This window comes from Rutidosis leptorrhynchoides, chromosome 11 (genome assembly GCF_046630445.1).
Source record: "Rutidosis leptorrhynchoides isolate AG116_Rl617_1_P2 chromosome 11, CSIRO_AGI_Rlap_v1, whole genome shotgun sequence".
Lineage (NCBI taxonomy): Eukaryota > Viridiplantae > Streptophyta > Magnoliopsida > Asterales > Asteraceae > Rutidosis > Rutidosis leptorrhynchoides.
The window spans coordinates 269,557,785-269,576,640 of record NC_092343.1 but is presented as its reverse complement, the minus strand read 5'-3'; positions in this window follow the sequence as shown (position 1 = coordinate 269,576,640).

Below are 18,856 nucleotides of genomic sequence, written 5' to 3'. Positions count from 1 at the left end.
GTTGGAAACTATATATTTTTAACATGTGAATATTATGTGATATATTAATCTCTTAACGCGTTTGATATTATGTGATAGATGTCTACCTCTAGAACAAGTCCCATTGACTCACCTAATAATAATGAAGAGTCAAATGTAAATTGGAATGATTCGTGGACTGATTCACAAGTTCCCGAAGAGGAACCGGAAGAAGAGTCGGAACCGGAAGAAGAATCGGAACCGGAAGAAGAATCGAAAACGGATGAAGAAATAGAACTGGTGGGGGAAATAATAAAACGGTTAAGTAAAAGAAAATCCTCAACCAACCGACCAAGGTTAATTATGGTCAATGGTGTTTCCGCCAAGGAAGCAAAATATTGGGAGGATTACCAATTCTCCGATGAATCAGATTCCGACGAGAATTCCGAAGATGTTATAGAAATTACCCCAACTGAATTTAAAAAGGCAAAAGAAAATAATAAGGGAAAGGGCATAAAAATAGAGAAATCTAATTCCAACCCCGATGAACTTTATATGTATCGCCAACCCCCGAAGTGCTTAAGTTGTAACAATGACCCGGGAACCTCTAAACCACCAGGTTTTTCTAAACCAATGTGGATAACGACGGCTCGTATTAGGGGAACATCATATATCCCTAGAAACTTGGCAAAATGAACCAAAACCGAAGAAGAAGAAACAAGCGAGTCGGAATAAGATAGCTGTATTCGTGTGGTGTAATATATGTAATATAGTGTGCTTATGCTTTATGATATATGTAAAAATTGCTTGTATTAATAAGTATTTTTTTTATGAATCTAACTCTTGTCTATTTTACAGTATAAAAACACAAAATGGATAGACAACCCAATATTTTAAGAGACCTACCCGGAGACATGATTGATGAAATCTTGTCTAGAGTCGGTCAGAATTCTTCGGCACAACTATTTAAGGCGAGATCAGTTTGTAAGACATTCGAAGAACGTTCCAAGAATGCCTTCGTTTATAAAAGGCTTTCGTTCGAAAGATGGGGGATATCACATTGGGAAATCCATAAGTTACGATGTGTTTACTTTGACGCATATATTGCGGGGAACCCAAATGCTATTTTACGCAATGGGTTAAGAAATTATTTTGACTCAATATATCCGAATATTGGACTTCGTGATTTAGAAAAAGCGGCTAACATGCAACATAAAGAAGCATGTTATGCTTACGGATTAGTAATGTTCGCTTCTCACCAAAGTGAGAACAAGAACATCGGCCTACAACTATTAAACAAAACGTTCCCACAAGTGACGGAGTCGGTAATTGGGGTAAGAAATGAGGTTTTTAGATTGTTACGGGACTGTTGGACATTACGTAACCCTCGTCCCTTTGACGACGTTACAACACGCTGTCTTATCAACGCCCATAACGGTTATGTTCCACAAGACCAAGGATGGGAAGTAGTCCTAGTAAAACCAGAATGCATGACTTGTTTCCGGACGTATGAATTACGTGTCTTTATTGCCTTTGCTGAACAACTTGTGTACTAGCTAGAATTATCTTCACAACCATCTTGTATCAAATTTATTGTGTGCTATATTTCATGCTATATGTAAAATAAGCGGTATTGTAAGTTTGTAAAATATTTTGTAAAAGTTTGAACGCGAAATATTATTATAATCAGTTTTTCATATAGAATTGTAGTAGTTGAATTGTATATTAGCTACTAAGTATGAACTTAACGGGTAGGTACTATCCGAATTTAAACTTATAAAACGCTAATATGAAGAAAAAGCTTTTATAAATGAGTTCATATTATGCTACGAAATACTATTAACTACTCTTAACATTCTGTATGATTAACTTGTTCCATTTGACTATTTTGAAGGAAATGGCACCGACTACTCGACACACCGTGAATATGAATGAAGAGGAATTCCGTACTTTTCTAGCTTCAAACATAGCCGCAGTACAGGCTGCGCTACATACCAACAATAACCTTGGATCTAGCAGTACAGGAAATCGTGTAGGATGCACCTACAAAGAATTCACTGCCTGCAAACCTTTGGAATTTGATGGAACTGAAGGACCGATCGGATTGAAACGGTGGACCGAGAAGGTCGAATCGGTGTTTGCCATAAGTAAGTGTACTGAAGAGGACAAAGTGAAGTACGCTACGCATACCTTCACAGGTTCTGCGTTAACATGGTGGAATACCTATCTAGTGCAAGTGGGACAAGACGATGCGTACGCACTACCGTGGTCAGCATTCAAGCACTTGATGAACGAGAAGTACCGTCCCAGAACCGAGGTCAATAAGCTCAAGACAAAACTTAGAGGGTTACGAACCCAAGGATTTGATATTACCACGTACGAAAGACGATTCACAGAATTGTGCCTATTGTGTCCGGGAGCATTCGAAGATGAGGAAGAGAAGATCGACGCGTTTGTGAAAGTATTACCGGAAAGAATCCAAGAAGATATAAGTTCACACGAGCCCGCCTCCATACAACAGGCATGTAGAATGGCTCACAAACTAGTGAACCAGATTGAAGAAAGGATTAAAGAACAGACTGCTGAAGAGGCCAATGTGAAGCAAGTCAAAAGAAAGTGGGAGGAAAACGGTGATAAGAATCACCAATACAACAACAACATCAATTACAACAATAATCGCAACAATTATCCCAACAATCGCAACATCAATCGCAACTACAACAAACGGCCCAACAACAACAACAACAACAACAACAATCAGAAGCAGCTATGCCAAAGGTGTGAAAAGTATCACTCGGGGTTCTGCACAAAATTTTGCAACAAGTGTAAAAGAAATGGTCATAGCGCGGCGAAGTGTGAGGTCTACGGACCAGGGGTTAATAGAACGAAAGGAACAAATGGTGTCGGAACGAGTAATGGCGAAGCAAGTAGCGTCGGAGCAAGTTATGCCAATGTAGTTTGTTATAAATGTGGAAAACTGGGCCACATTATTAGAAATTGCCCGAACCAGGAGAACACGAATAGACAAGGCCGCGGAAGAGTTTTCAATATTAATGCGGCAGAGGCACAGGAAGACCCGGAGCTTGTTACGGGTACTTTTCTTATTGACAATAAATCTGCTTACGTTTTATTTGATTCGGGTGCGGATAGAAGCTATATGAGTAGAGTTTTTTGTGCTAAATTAAGTTGTCCATTGACGCCTTTGGATAGTAAATTTTTACTCGAATTAGCAAATGGTAAATTAATTTCAGCAGATAATATATGTCGGAATCGAGAAATTAAACTGGTTAGCGAAACATTTAAGATTGATTTGATACCAGTAGAGTTAGGGAGTTTTGATGTGATAATCGGTATGGACTGGTTGAAAGAAGTGAAAGCAGAGATCGTTTGTTACAAAAATGCAATTCGCATTATACGAGAAAAAGGAAAACCCTTAATGGTGTACGGAGAAAAGGGCAACACGAAGCTACATCTTATTAGTAATTTGAAGGCACAAAAACTAATAAGAAAAGGTTGCTATGCTGTTCTAGCACACGTCGAGAAAGTACAAACTGAAGAAAAGAGCATCAATGATGTTCCCTTCGCAAAAGAATTTCCCGATGTATTTCCGAAAGAATTACCGGGATTACCCCCACATCGATCCGTTGAATTTCAAATAGATCTTGTACCAGGAGCTGCACCAATAGCTCGTGCTCCTTACAGACTCGCACCCAGCGAGATGAAAGAACTGCAAAGCCAATTACAAGAACTTTTAGAGCGTGGTTTCATTCGACCAAGCACATCACCGTGGGGAGCTCCTGTTTTGTTTGTCAAGAAGAAAGATGGTACATTCAGGTTGTGTATCGACTACCGAGAGTTGAACAAACTTACCATCAAGAACCGCTACCCACTACCGAGAATCGACGACTTATTTGATCAACTACAAGGCTCGTCTGTTTATTCAAAGATTGACTTACGTTCCGGGTATCATCAAATGCGGGTGAAAGAAGATGATATTCCAAAGACTGCTTTCAGAACACGTTATGGTCATTACGAGTTTATGGTCATGCCGTTTGGTTTAACTAATGCACCAGCTGTATTCATGGACCTTATGAACCAAGTGTGTGGACCATACCTTGACAAGTTTGTCATTATTTTCATTGATGACATACTTATTTACTCAAAGAATGACCAAGAACACGGTGAACATTTGAGAAAGGTGTTAGAAGTATTGAGGAAGGAAGAATTGTACGCTAAGTTTTCAAAGTGTGCATTTTGGTTGGAAGAAGTTCAATTCCTCGGTCACATAGTGAACAAAGAAGGTATTAAGGTGGATCCGGCAAAGATAGAAACTGTTGAAAAGTGGGAAACCCCGAAAACTCCGAAACACATACGCCAGTTTTTAGGACTAGCTGGTTACTACAGAAGGTTCATCCAAGACTTTTCCAGAATAGAAAAACCCTTGACTGCATTAACGCATAAAGGGAAGAAATTTGAATGGAATGATGAACAAGAGAAAGCGTTTCAGTTATTGAAGAAAAAGCTAACTACGGCACCTATATTGTCATTGCCTGAAGGGAATGATGATTTTGTGATTTATTGTGACGCATCAAAGCAAGGTCTCGGTTGTGTATTAATGCAACGAACGAAGGTGATTGCTTATGCGTCTAGACAATTGAAGATTCACGAACAAAATTATACGATGCATGATTTGGAATTAGGCGCGGTTGTTTTTGCATTAAAGACTTGGAGGCACTACTTATATGGGGTCAAAAGTATTATATATACCGACCACAAAAGTCTTCAACACATATTTAATCAGAAACAACTGAATATGAGGCAGCGTAGGTGGATTGAATTATTGAATGATTACGACTTTGAGATTCGTTACCACCCGGGGAAGGCAAATGTGGTAGCCGATGCCTTGAGCAGGAAGGACAGAGAACCCATTTGAGTAAAATCTATGAATATAATGATTCATAATAACCTTACTACTCAAATAAAGGAGGCGCAACAAGGAGTTTTAAAAGAGGGAAATTTAAAGGATGAAATACCCAAAGGATCGGAGAAGCATCTTAATATTCGAGAAGACGGAACCCGGTATAGGGCTGAAAGGATTTGGGTACCAAAATTTGGAGATATGAGAGAAATGGTACTTAGAGAAGCTCATAAAACCAGATACTCAATACATCCTGGAACGGGGAAGATGTACAAGGATCTCAAGAAACATTTTTGGTGGCCGGGTATGAAAGCCGATGTTGCTAAATACATAGGAGAATGTTTGACGTGTTCTAAGGTCAAAGCTGAGCATCAGAAACCATCAGGTCTACTTCAACAACCCGAAATCCCGGAATGGAAATGGGAAAACATTACCATGGATTTCATCACTAAATTGCCAAGGACTGCAAGTGGTTTTGATACTATTTGGGTAATAGTTGATCGTCTCACCAAATCAACACACTTCCTGCCAATAAGAGAAGATGACAAGATGGAGAAGTTAGCACGACTGTATTTGAAGGAAGTCGTCTCCAGACATGGAATACCAATCTCTATTATCTCTGATAGGGATGGCAGATTTATTTCAAGATTCTGACAGACATTACAACAAGCATTAGGAACTCGTCTAGACATGAGTACTGCCTATCATCCACAAACTGATGGGCAGAGCGAAAGGACGATACAAACGCTTGAAGACATGCTACGAGCATGTGTTATTGATTTCGGAAACAGTTGGGATCGACATCTACCGTTAGCAGAATTTTCCTACAACAACAGCTACCATTCAAGCATTGAGATGGCGCCGTTTGAAGCACTTTATGGTAGAAAGTGCAGGTCTCTGATTTGTTGGAGTGAAGTGGGGGATAGACAGATTACGGGTTCGGAGATTATACAAGAAACTACCGAGAAGATCATCCAAATTCAACAACGGTTGAAAACCGCCCAAAGTCGACAAAAGAGCTACGCTGACATTAAAAGAAAAGATATAGAATTTGAAATTGGAGAGATGGTCATGCTTAAAGTTGCACTTTGGAAAGGCGTTGTTCGATTTGGTAAACGAGGGAAATTAAATCCAAGGTATATTGGACCATTCAAGATTATTGATCGTGTCGGACCAGTAGCTTACCGACTTGAGTTACCTCAACAACTCGCGGCTGTACACAACACTTTCCATGTCTCGAATTTGAAGAAATGTTTTGCTAAAGAAGATCTCACTATTCCGTTAGATGAAATCCAAATCAACGAAAAACTTCAATTCATCGAAGAACCCATCGAAATAATGGATCGTGAGGTTAAAAGACTTAAGCAAAACAAGATACCAATTGTTAAGGTTCGATGGAATGCTCGTAGAGGACTCGAGTTCACCTGGGAGCGTGAAGATCAGATGAAGAAGAAATTCCCGCATCTATTTCCAGAAGATTCGTCAACACCTTCAACAGCTTAAAATTTCGGGACGAAATTTATTTAACGGGTAGGTACTGTAGTGACCCGAACTTTTCCATGTTTATATATATATATATTAAATGAAATTGTTATTTACATGATTAAGTGTTTCCAACATGTTAAACAATCAAACTTGTTAAGACTTGATTAATTGAAATAGGTTTCATTTAGACAATTGACCACCCAAGTTGACCGGTGATTCACGAACGTTAAAACTTGTAAAAACTATACGATGACATATATATGGTTATATATATAGTTAACATGATTTTATTATAAGTATGTATCTCATTAGGTATGTTAACAATGAGTTATATACATAAAAATGAGACTATTAATTTAAGAAACTCGAAAACGATATATATAACGATTATCGTTATAACAACGTCTTACTAGGTACATATGAATCATATTAAGATATTGATACACTTGGTTAATTATGTTAAATGATAAGTAAATATATTATTAAGTATATTAACAATGAACTACATATGTAAAAACAAGACTACTAACTTAATGATTTTTAAACGAGACATATATGTAACGATTATCATTGTAATGACATTTAATGTATATATATCATATTAAGAGATATTCATACATGATAATATCATGATAATATAATAATTTAAAATCTCATTTGATATTATAAACATTGGGTTAACAACATTTAACAAGATCGTTAACCTAAAGGTTTCAAAACAACACTTACATCTAACGACTAACGATGACTTAACGACTCAGTTAAAATGTATATACATGTAGTGTTTTAATATGTATTTATACACTTTTGAAAGACTTCAATACACTTATCAAAATACTTCTACTTAACAAAAATGCTTACAATTACATCCTCGTTCAGTTTCATCAACAATTCTACTCGTATGCACCCGTATTCGTAGTCGTACAATACACAGATTTTAGATGTATGTACTATTGGTATATACACTCCAATTATCAGCTCTTAGCAGCCCATGTGTGTCACCTAACACATGTGGGAACCATCATTTGGCAACTAGCATGAAATATCTCATAAAATTACAAAAATATGAGTAATCATTCATGACTTATTTACATGAGAACAAAATTACATATCCTTTATATCTAATCCATACACCAACGACCAAAAACACCTACAAACACTTTCATTCTTCAATTTTCTTCATCTAATTGATCTCTCTCAAGTTCTATCTTCAAGTTCTAAGTGTTCTTCATATATTCTACAAGTTCTAGTTACATAAAATCAAGAATACTTTCAAGTTTGCTAGCTCACTTCCAATCTTGTAAGGTGATCATCCAACCTCAAGAAATCTTTGTTTCTTACAGTAGGTTATCATTCTAATACAAGGTAATAATCATATTCAAACTTTGGTTCAATTTCTATAACTATAACAATCTTATTTCAAGTGATGATCTTACTTGAACTTGTTTTCGTGTCATGATTCTGCTTCAAGAACTTCGAGCCATCCAAGGATCCGTTGAAGCTAGATCCATTTTTCTCTTTTCCAGTAGGTTTATCCAAGGAACTTAAGGTAGTAATGATATTCATAACATCATTCAATTCATACATATAAAGCTATCTTATTCGAAGGTTTAAACTTGTAATCACTAGAACATAGTTTAGTTAATTCTAAACTTGTTCGCAAACAAAAGTTAATCCTTCTAACTTGACTTTTAAAATCAACTAAACACATGTTCTATATCTATATGATATGCTAACTTAATGATTTAAAACCTGGAAACACGAAAAACACCGTAAAACCGGATTTACGCCGTCGTAGTAACACCGCGGGCTGTTTTGGGTTAGTTAATTAAAAACTAAGATAAACTTTGATTTAAAAGTTGTTATTATGAGAAAATGATTTTTATTATGAACATGAAACTATATCCAAAAATTATGGTTAAACTCAAAGTGGAAGTATGTTTTCTAAAATGGTCATCTAGACGTCGTTTTTTCGACTGAAATGACTACCTTTACAAAAATGACTTGTAACTTATTTTTCCGACTATAAACCTATACTTTTTCTGTTTAGATTCATAAAATAGAGTTCAATATGAAACCATAGCAATTTGATTCACTCAAAACGGATTTAAAATGAAGAAGTTATGGGTAAAACAAGATTGGATAATTTTTCTCATTTTATCTACGTGAAAATTGGTAACAAATCTATTCCAACCATAACTTAATCAACTTGTATTATATATTATGTAATCTTGAGATACCATAGACACGTATACAATATTTCGACCTATCATTTCGACACATCTATATATATTTCGGAACAACCATAGACACTCTATATGTGAATGTTGGAGTTAGCTATACAGGGTTGAGGTTGATTCCAAAATATATATAGTTTGAGTTGTGATCAATACTGAGATATGTATACACTGGGTCGTGGATTGATTGAAGATAATATTTATCGATTTATTTCTGTACATCTAACTGTGGACAACTAGTTGTAGGTTACTAACGAGGACAGCTCACTTAATAAACTTAAAACATCAAAATATATTAAAAGTGTTGTAAATATATTTTGAACATACTTTGATATATATGTATATATTGTTATAGGTTCGTGAATCAACCAGTGGCCAAGTCTTACTTCCCGACGAAGTAAAAATCTGTGAAAGTGAGTTATAGTCCCACTTTTAAAATCTAATATTTTTGGGATGAGAATACATGCAGGTTTTATAAATGATTTACAAAATAGACACAAGTACGTGAAACTACATTCTATGGTTGAATTATCAAAATCGAATATGCCCCTTTTTATTAAGTCTGGTAATCTAAGAATTAGGGAACAGACTCCCTAATTGACGCGAATCCTAAAGATAGATCTATTGGGCCTAACAAACCCCATCCAAAGTACTGGATGCTTTAGTACTTCGAAATTTATATCATATCCGAAGGGTGTCCCGGAATGATGGGGATATTCTTATATATGCATCTTGTTAATGTCGGTTACCAGGTGTTCACCATATGAATGATTTTTATCTCTATGTATGGGATGTGTATTGAAATATGAAATCTTGTGGTCTATTATTATGATTTGATATATATAGGTTAAACCTATAACTCACCAACATTTTTGTTGACGTTTTAAGCATGTTTATTCTCAGGTGATTATTAAGAGCTTCCGCTGTCGCATACTTAAATAAGGACGAGATTTGGAGTCCATGCTTGTATGATATTGTGTAAAAACTGCATTCAAGAAACTTATTTTGTTGTAACATATTTGTATTGTAAACCATTATGTAATGGTCGTGTGTAAACAGGATATTTTAGATTATCATTATTTGATAATCTACGTAAAGCTTTTTAAAACCTTTATCTATGAAATAAAGGTTATGGTTTGTTTTAAAAAATGAATGCAGTCTTTGAAAAAAAACGTCTCATATAGAGGTCAAAACCTCGCAACGAAATCAATTAATATGGAACGTTTTTAATCAATAAGAACGGGACATTTCAATTAACACATAAAGAATCTAGTTACTAGTTTAGTTACACCATGTTTCCATGCATACACCCTTCATTAACCAACTTTTAAGACTTTAGCATGCAAGTGACTTGTGGGTTTTTCCTTCCCCCTCTCTTCTTCCAAAAACCGACGGCATCTAGGGGTAGAAGGGTTCAAGTTTTTTTTTTTTCTTGATTACTTATCACTAGTATTCTTCATTCACTCTTTACACACTTCATCTCACTTCAAACTTTTCTCTCTTTTCTCTACATTCTTGTAAGTATTATGAGACTTTTTCCTCTCCTTTTTCTTCATCAAAAACCGAAACACACACACACATAATCATCATCATCACTTGTTTTATGTTATTGTTTAATTACTTGTTCATTTTTGTTGCTTGTTACATGTCTTTGTTAATTATTACTTACAAGTTACAAGAATCAAACTCTTTAGTTTATTCTTCATATTATCTTGTATTTACAAGAACACACAAGAACTTAACTTACTAGTTATGTACTACATTTATTGTTTTAAAAGATTGTAAGTTCATGAGTTAATATCATACTTGAAGTTCATGTTGTAAACTTAAAAGTTTACTTCCCTAAAGATCAAGACTTTGGCTTGAATCTTTAGAAGTATGAGAACCATGAACTTGTTACTAGATTATTTAGTTTATTTCTTCATTTGTTAATATTTTAAATTCATGTTTGTTGTTAAATGGTCAAGTATTACAAGTTAGTCTTGATCTCATTTTTCTTGACCTAAAAGTTAACTTTAAAAGTTCAAGAACATGGAAGTATAACTCTTTAGTTATAAATTCATACACTTGTGTTAGATTTAACTTAATAACTTTAGATCTAGACTTTTGGGTCTTGGATCTTCAAGATCTAACTAAGAACTATGTTCTATATCCTAAGATCTTGATTAGTTAGTTTACTTTCTAGTTTATAGTTCAATATTACTTTTATAGTTCATGTATGTGTTAAATCTAAGATTTTGATGTAACTTTGGTTCATCAAACTACATACAACACTTAATTGAGTTGTGCTACATGTTTTAGACTTACACAAGTGTTATGATGGTGAAACCTTGGTTAAGATGATGTAAACACATCAACGAGTTGTACACTTGAAGCTATATGCATCAAGGATGAGAACCGTGATAAGCATCGAGTACCAAGAACCACCGGAACCTACTGTTTTACTGTTTCTGTGTCTGACCCGTACAACCTGGGCTACTGTAAATATGATTTTCAGATAGCTCTGTTCGATTAGATAAATTTTCATTTAGGACTCGTCTTAATCCGAGTTACGGTTTAGGATTTATGGCCCTCTGATTGTCACTATGTCCTTTTAACGTTGTGCTGAAAATTCTGACCTACTTGCACTTAGACCGTCGCCATGGTCAAACGAAGACGAGTTTGCTTCTGGGATTTTTAACATAACTAAAGGACTCATATACGGAGCCATGGCCACTGGTCTCACCTTATTTCAGTAGGTATAGAGGCCGTGGTGACTGACCGAACTCAGCCTTTGTTTTAAACTCCTTTCATGAACGAAACTTACTTTACACCTTTTGTTTGATGATGACTGATGATGACCTTTAAGACCTTATTTACGTACATTTAAACCTATTGGGACGATTTACTGAATTAGTACTATTTGACTTAGGTTGAGGACTTTCCGGACCTACGTACTTGCTTATTTCCCGACTCGACTTTACCACTATTTTACCACTGTGAGTTATAGCATCCCTTTTTACTTTAACTATTTTGGGAACTGAGAATACATGCACATTTTACATTTTACATACTAGGCACGAGTACTTAAACTTATATATGTGTGGGTTATACAACGGCATAAACATTCCCTTTAGCTCGGTAACGTTTAGTCATTGGTTTTTGAACCGGTGAACGCGAATCTTAGATATGGATCCATAGGGTTTGACATCCCCACTCGGGCTAGTCGCGCTAGCATTTAACGAGTGTTTAATACTTCGTATACATACGCACTTGCCAAGTGTACTTTCAGGGGGTATAAACGTTAGGTTAGTTACCAAGTGCCTACGGTTAAACATATACTTTATCATACTGTTTTGAAACGCTCTTTGTAGCACTGAAATCTCGTGGCCTACCTTACATACTGTTATACTTAAACTATAGCTCACCAACCTTTGTGTTGACATTTTTAAGCATGTTTTTCTCAGGTGCTTAAGGTTGCTTCCGCTGTGTACTAGTCTTGTTGTAGACACCCGCTGCTTTAGAGATGTCACTACATGAACGTTTATCTTGCATTCATAAACATTATACTTTTGAACTATAATTTGTAACGACCTGAGGGTCGCGTACTATTTCTAATTGCTTCTGTTCATTGAGGCATACTTTTGATGTAAAACATTTGACGTTAGTTATGACGTCACCTTTTATCATGAATGCAAACGTATTTTGAAAACTCATATAGTGTTTGACCTTGTAATGATCCTGTTGTTGATGATTCGTACACGATGGTTTTGTACAGGGCATCACAATAACAATAATAATAATAATAATAATAATAATAATAATAATAATAATAATAATAATAATAATAATAATAATAATAATAATAATAATAATAACGATAATATTAATAATAATAACGATAGTAATAATAATAGCAATAACAATTTTTAATGATAATACTTATACTAATAACGATAATGATAATAATAATAATAATAATAATAATAATAATAATAATAATAATAATAATAATAATAATAATAATAATAATAATAATAATAATAATAATAATAATAATAATAATAATAATTAGATAATAATAATAACGACAATAATAACGACGATAGTAATAATAATAATCATTTTTAATAATAATACGGAAATTAATGATAATTCAGTTAGTCATATCTTTTAATCCATTCATCGAAACCACACGGCTCCTAAATGAAAAGTTATTAATTTTTCGATAGCTTTTCAACGACATGCATATCATATACCTTATCTCAGTAGCATATGTATAAAATTCATGATTTATCATAAACTATATAACTACGAAAATAAACATTCAAGCATGCATAATCATATAAACTCAAGCACTAATCAGTGATACACTATTAATATATAAAAATTAAGTTATGAGTGCTCACGTATCAATATTGTGATTCAATATTGCAGGAAAGTACGAAGATGCAACGGAGATGATAAACACTAGATTGACCTCACGAGCATACCCCCAAACAATATCCATAACCTCCATAGCTATAACCCATAATTTCCTTAGCTCTATCCCGCTCGAAAAACCTGTCTTGGAATAATTCACTCATGACTTCGTCGTAGTATTTTATGTATAATACTACTAATAACACTACCTAATAATACTAATATATAACGACCCGTCCTAATCCACCTGGACGAAGTCTTCAACAGATGGTCCCATTGCGAGGTTCTGACCTCTATATGCCATGAACAACTCCATGTAATATATTTAAAATGAGCAAATGCACAGCGAAAGAATTTTTTCAGACCTGAGAATAAACATGTTTTAAAAGTGTCAACTAAAAGGTTGGTGAGTTCATAGGTTTATCATAAACAATAAAAATTATCATTTTGATTGACCACAAGATTCAAATGTGCATGGTACAAATAGGCCCGAATCATATACCCACCTGTAATGTACATGCGATTTCTTTTAAATACAGTACACATATCTCGTGTACAAAACCACTTTTCAATAATTCTTTATAACCGTACACATATCTCGTGTACAAAATATCATACACATAACCTATGTATAAAAATCATTCTCTCGATATATAACATTCACATTGCTTTCGTTTCTTGGCTTGGTAACCGACCTTAACATATAATGCGCATCAATAATATCTCCAAAATAAACAGAAATTTCAGTCTGTAATAAATATATAAACCTCGAAGTACTAAACACCACGCCCACTAGCTCTTCCGTCCAGTGAACATTTTGAGTGTGGTTGTCATGGCTAACAATAAGAACGTTTTCATGACGAATATGAGTTGATAAATTGAGTTTTATCATTATTGATTAATATAGATAAAAGGATTCAATTATGTGAGGCGCACGAGTGAAGCTGTCATAAAAGAGTGAAATGAGGAATCAAAGGTTCGTCTTAACTCTTGATGTAGTCACGGTTGATTTCCGGAATTCAAGGGATTTAAAGAAAATCTTCGTAATCCATAAAAGATTTGATTCTTCGGAAATTAAGGAATTTAGGATCCTCTTTGATTAAATGCGGTCAGTCTGCCTCGATTGCTATGTCTGATAATTCGCTATAAATTAATCTCCTCCGTTCCATTCTTTTCATTACTCTTATATTTTCTTCTTCAATTCATACTTCCAAAAGATTGTAAAAATGCTTAATTCAGTTCTAATTATTGACCTCATTCTGATTATCGCAACAATCATCCTTCTATTCCAACTCCCGTCGGAGGAATCTGTTTACTTCTACTTCACTCTTGGGATTGTTGTATTTATAATTCTCCCGTGTCTTTATATTACTATACACATTGATATACACAGTTTGTAATTTTGTGTTGTTGTCGTGCTTATATTCTCCCTTCTATTTTTGAAGCTTCATGCTTTTGTTTTTCTTCCTGACTTAAGTAAAGTGATCGAGACGTCTCAGATTTGTAGATGTGAACATAACTAATGTTCTAAGCAGAAAGGAAATGTGGTAGCACGATTTGATTTGTTAAATTACCAGAAATCACAGAAAAAATAGAAATATTAAGTAATTATGTTCTTGATATGTTTAGAGGTTAAATAGAATAAAAGAGTTATGTAACATGGTACATGATGAGGGTATGATCTGTGAACCATCATCACATTCCATTAGAAACTTCAGCATGACTTATCGTAATATAATCACGTTGGCCAAGTGCCATTATATTATACTAACTCATGCTTCAATTCCCAACACTTCTCCAGAAATCATTCATAATTTAAACTCAATTTTTACAGAAGGATAGAAACTAAACAGTTTCTTTTATGATGTAACATAAATAACACGAGGAAATAGATAATTTCGGATAGAGATATTTATGAAGGTATCTTCAGAGATATCGAAGATATTTATAACGAAAGATACGATGATATCTTAGAATTTAAAATATCTAGAATTAAAGGACGTTGCAGAACTTTTTCGCAAGGATTTAAAATAAGTAAGGAGCAAAGTATTCGCTAAAGATTTCGGCAGATACTGAATCATATGGATTCTGTAAGTACAGATTTTGTGATTTATCCACAGCCTCCTTCATAGTCTGCTTAATCCGTTTTTCAGTTCCAAAACTTAGCCTTTTCAACACACCATTCTTTATTATTAAGCTTCTAGTCATTAAGACCATCTATAGCTTTTGCTGCTTCATCAGCACTCTCATATCTGAATTATTGGTTATCAATCCGAGGTGTTTTCAAGAGTTTGAAGGGTTTGAATGAAGATTGTAATTGTCAAGATACAAAGGATGTTTAAGATGGAATCAAGTGGCAACTTGAAGAGATGTTTAATTGTAGAATATGTAACTTATTAATGATATTTTAAATCAAAATGTTATATAATTTATATTTCCTACTCTTTTAATACTTTTTAATTGTCTAATGTTAATAGTCCAATGTTGGTAGTCCAACCGTCCAATAGCCCAATAGTCCAATAGTCCAATATATAATCTTAGAATTTAAATTTATTTAATATCAGAAGATGATGAAGATATTTTACGTAGTTATTAATTGGTTACTAATCAATTTTATTTTGTCCATTATTTTCTTCATTATTCCACTTGCCAAATCTTGACTTGGATTCTGATCGGTCAAAATCCGAATATGAAACTGAATTTGAATGGAAATAGTTGTTCTTTGGTGAACGGACACGTATATATGTGGATTTGAGCAGTATTGTTAATGACTGCTGAATCTGAATGGAAGAATGTACAGTGTAACTTATTAATGTGAAATCTAAATATTTATCGGGTATTACCTACCCGTTAAAATATTTTCACGATTAACAGTTTGTACAAAAGAATTTTTAATTACAATCTTTATGAAAATATACTTACATGTATATTTTCTTCAGATGTAATCATGGATTTAATGAGTTAATATACTATTAAACTCATCTAATTTACGGTTAGAACTAGAGTACATGATCTCTAAAACATTAGAGATTTCATAATCGCCATGTCGAACAAAAATAAATGAGGTAGAACAATAGGTAGAACGAAGATAATCGATGTAGAACGATATATAGAACGAAGAAAAATATCGAAGAACAGATGGTAATATTGCGGCGTGTGATGTTGAGACTTGTGTTATTGGTGGTACTGGTGCCGATGCTGGTGAACTGTTTGTGCCGATGCTGGTGATAGTATATAATCATGGTGAGATATTCAGGAAATAGGTGAAAATGGTGTTTTGGACTGGTTCGCCGGTAAGTGCTTCAGATTCATCGCCAAGAGGTGAATTTGGTTGGTGGAAAGGATCGCCTTCTTCCCATCTCCATTGATTAAGTCGATTACGAACCCATCCCCAAATCATCCAGAATTGATGATGGCTGATTGGTTGATCCATTCCGGTTACATTGCTTTTGGAGCTCGAGTGGAAATCCATATCGGAAGAGCTGTCGGAATCCGAGGAATTTGAACTAGTTGTGAGTTCCATCTAGTACCGTCAGATAAAGGATTTTCAATAGGAAATAATTTTCGGATATCGGATGATATTCTAATTACATAGAATACCTATATATAGTACAAAAGATCCCGTAGATTACAGAGGGAGTTAAGGAAACGTGTTAGACAAGGTCTAATGTGATGGGATATGAATTTATCTATACATCATCTATGCAATAATTGCAATAAGACGTGTCGAGACTGAAAATGATAAGTAGATATTTTGCGACAAGGAATGATATGCAAAATTTTGACATGCAGACAAGATCCAAGTCTAAACTCATTAATGTATCCTAACAATTACTAGGTCGAAGTCTAGACTCACTAATGCAAGACCTGGTACGCTAAGACCACCGCTCTGATACCACCTATAATGACCCGTCCTAATCCACCTGGACGAAGTCTTTAACAGATGGTCCCATTGTGAGGTTCTGACCTCTATATGCCATGAACGACTCCATGTAATATCTTTAAAATGAGCAAATGCATAGCGGAAGATTTCTTTTAGACCTGAGAATAAGCATGTTTTAAAAGTTTCAACCAAAAGGTTAGTGAGTTCATAGGTTTATCATAAACAATACAATTCATCATTTTGATTGACCACAAGATATAAATGTGCATGGTACAAATGTGTAACGACTCGACTTTTTTGACTTTTAATTATATTTATTTCTTTCACGAAACTGCGTATTTGTGTGTACTGAGTTAGATTATTTGCTGGGATCATTAAATATGTTAACTACTTTCGTTAATGCCTTACAATGTGATATTAAGTGCTTAACATGATCCTTGAATGCATTTACGACCGTTATTGTTACTTACCGTTTAAAACAAGCTACGTACTTGGTACACATTAAACTTAGTCATAATTGGAATATTATGACTACGTAAACATAATTGTTATTTATTTATGACAATTACCTTGCTTTATGGTTCCTTAATTGCTTAGTAATTACTAATGCTTACTAGTTAGTTTTAATGGACCTAATGTAGTGACCCGAACTTTTCCATGTTTATATATATTAAATGAAATTGATATTTACATGATCAAGTATTTCCAACATGTTAAGCAATCAAACTTGTTAAGACTTGATTAATTGAAATAGGTTTTATATAGACAATTGACCACCCAAGTTGACCGGCGATTCACGAACGTTAAAACTTGTAAAAACTATATGATGACACACATATGGATATATATATATATATATATATATATATATATATATATATATATATATATATATATATATATATATATATATATATATATATAACATGATATTATGATAGGTATGTACCTCATTAAGTATTTTAACAATGAGTTATATACATAAAAATGAGACTATTGAATTAAGAAACTTGAAAACGGTATATATAACGATTATCGTTATAACAACGTCTTACTAATTACATATGAATCATTATAAGATATTGATACACTATATATAAACATGATAAATGATAAGTAAACATATCATTATGTATATTAACAATGAACTACATATGTAAAAACAAGACTACTAACTTAAGGATTTCGAAACGAGACATATATGTAACGATTATCGTTGTAACGACATTTAACTGTATATATATCATATTAAGATATATTAATACATCATAGTATCATGATAATGTAATAATTTAACATCTCTTTAGATATAATAAACAATGGGTTAACAACATTTAACATGATCGTTAACTTAAAAGTTTCAAAACAACACTTACATGTAACGACTAACGATGACTTAACGACTCAGTTAAAATGTATACTCATGTAGTGTTTTAATATATATTTATACACTTTTGAAAGACTTCAAGACACTTATCAAAGTACTTCTACTTAACAAAAATGCTTACAATTACATCCTCATTCATTTTCATCAACAATTCTACTCGTATGCACTCGTATTTGTACTCGTACAATACACAATTTCTAAATGTATTTACTATTGGTATATACACTCCAATGATCAGCTCTTAGCAGCCCATGTGAGTCACCTAACCATGTGGGAACCATCATTTAACATCTAGCATGAAATATCTCACAAAATAACAAACTAATGGAGCCTATATGATGGATCAAAGTTCACGTGAATGAGGGTGTACACAAACACTTTCATGTTGCAACTTACATGCATCAAACTACTTTATCTCAAGTGTTCTTCCATTGTTCTAAGTGTTATTAATCATCTTCATCAAAATCTAGCTCAATCTAGTTCATAATTCCATACATAAACCAAGTTATAAAATAACTACTCAAGAACATACCAACAACACTTCCAAGTTTGCTATCTTACTTTTAATCTTGCAAATCCACTTTGAG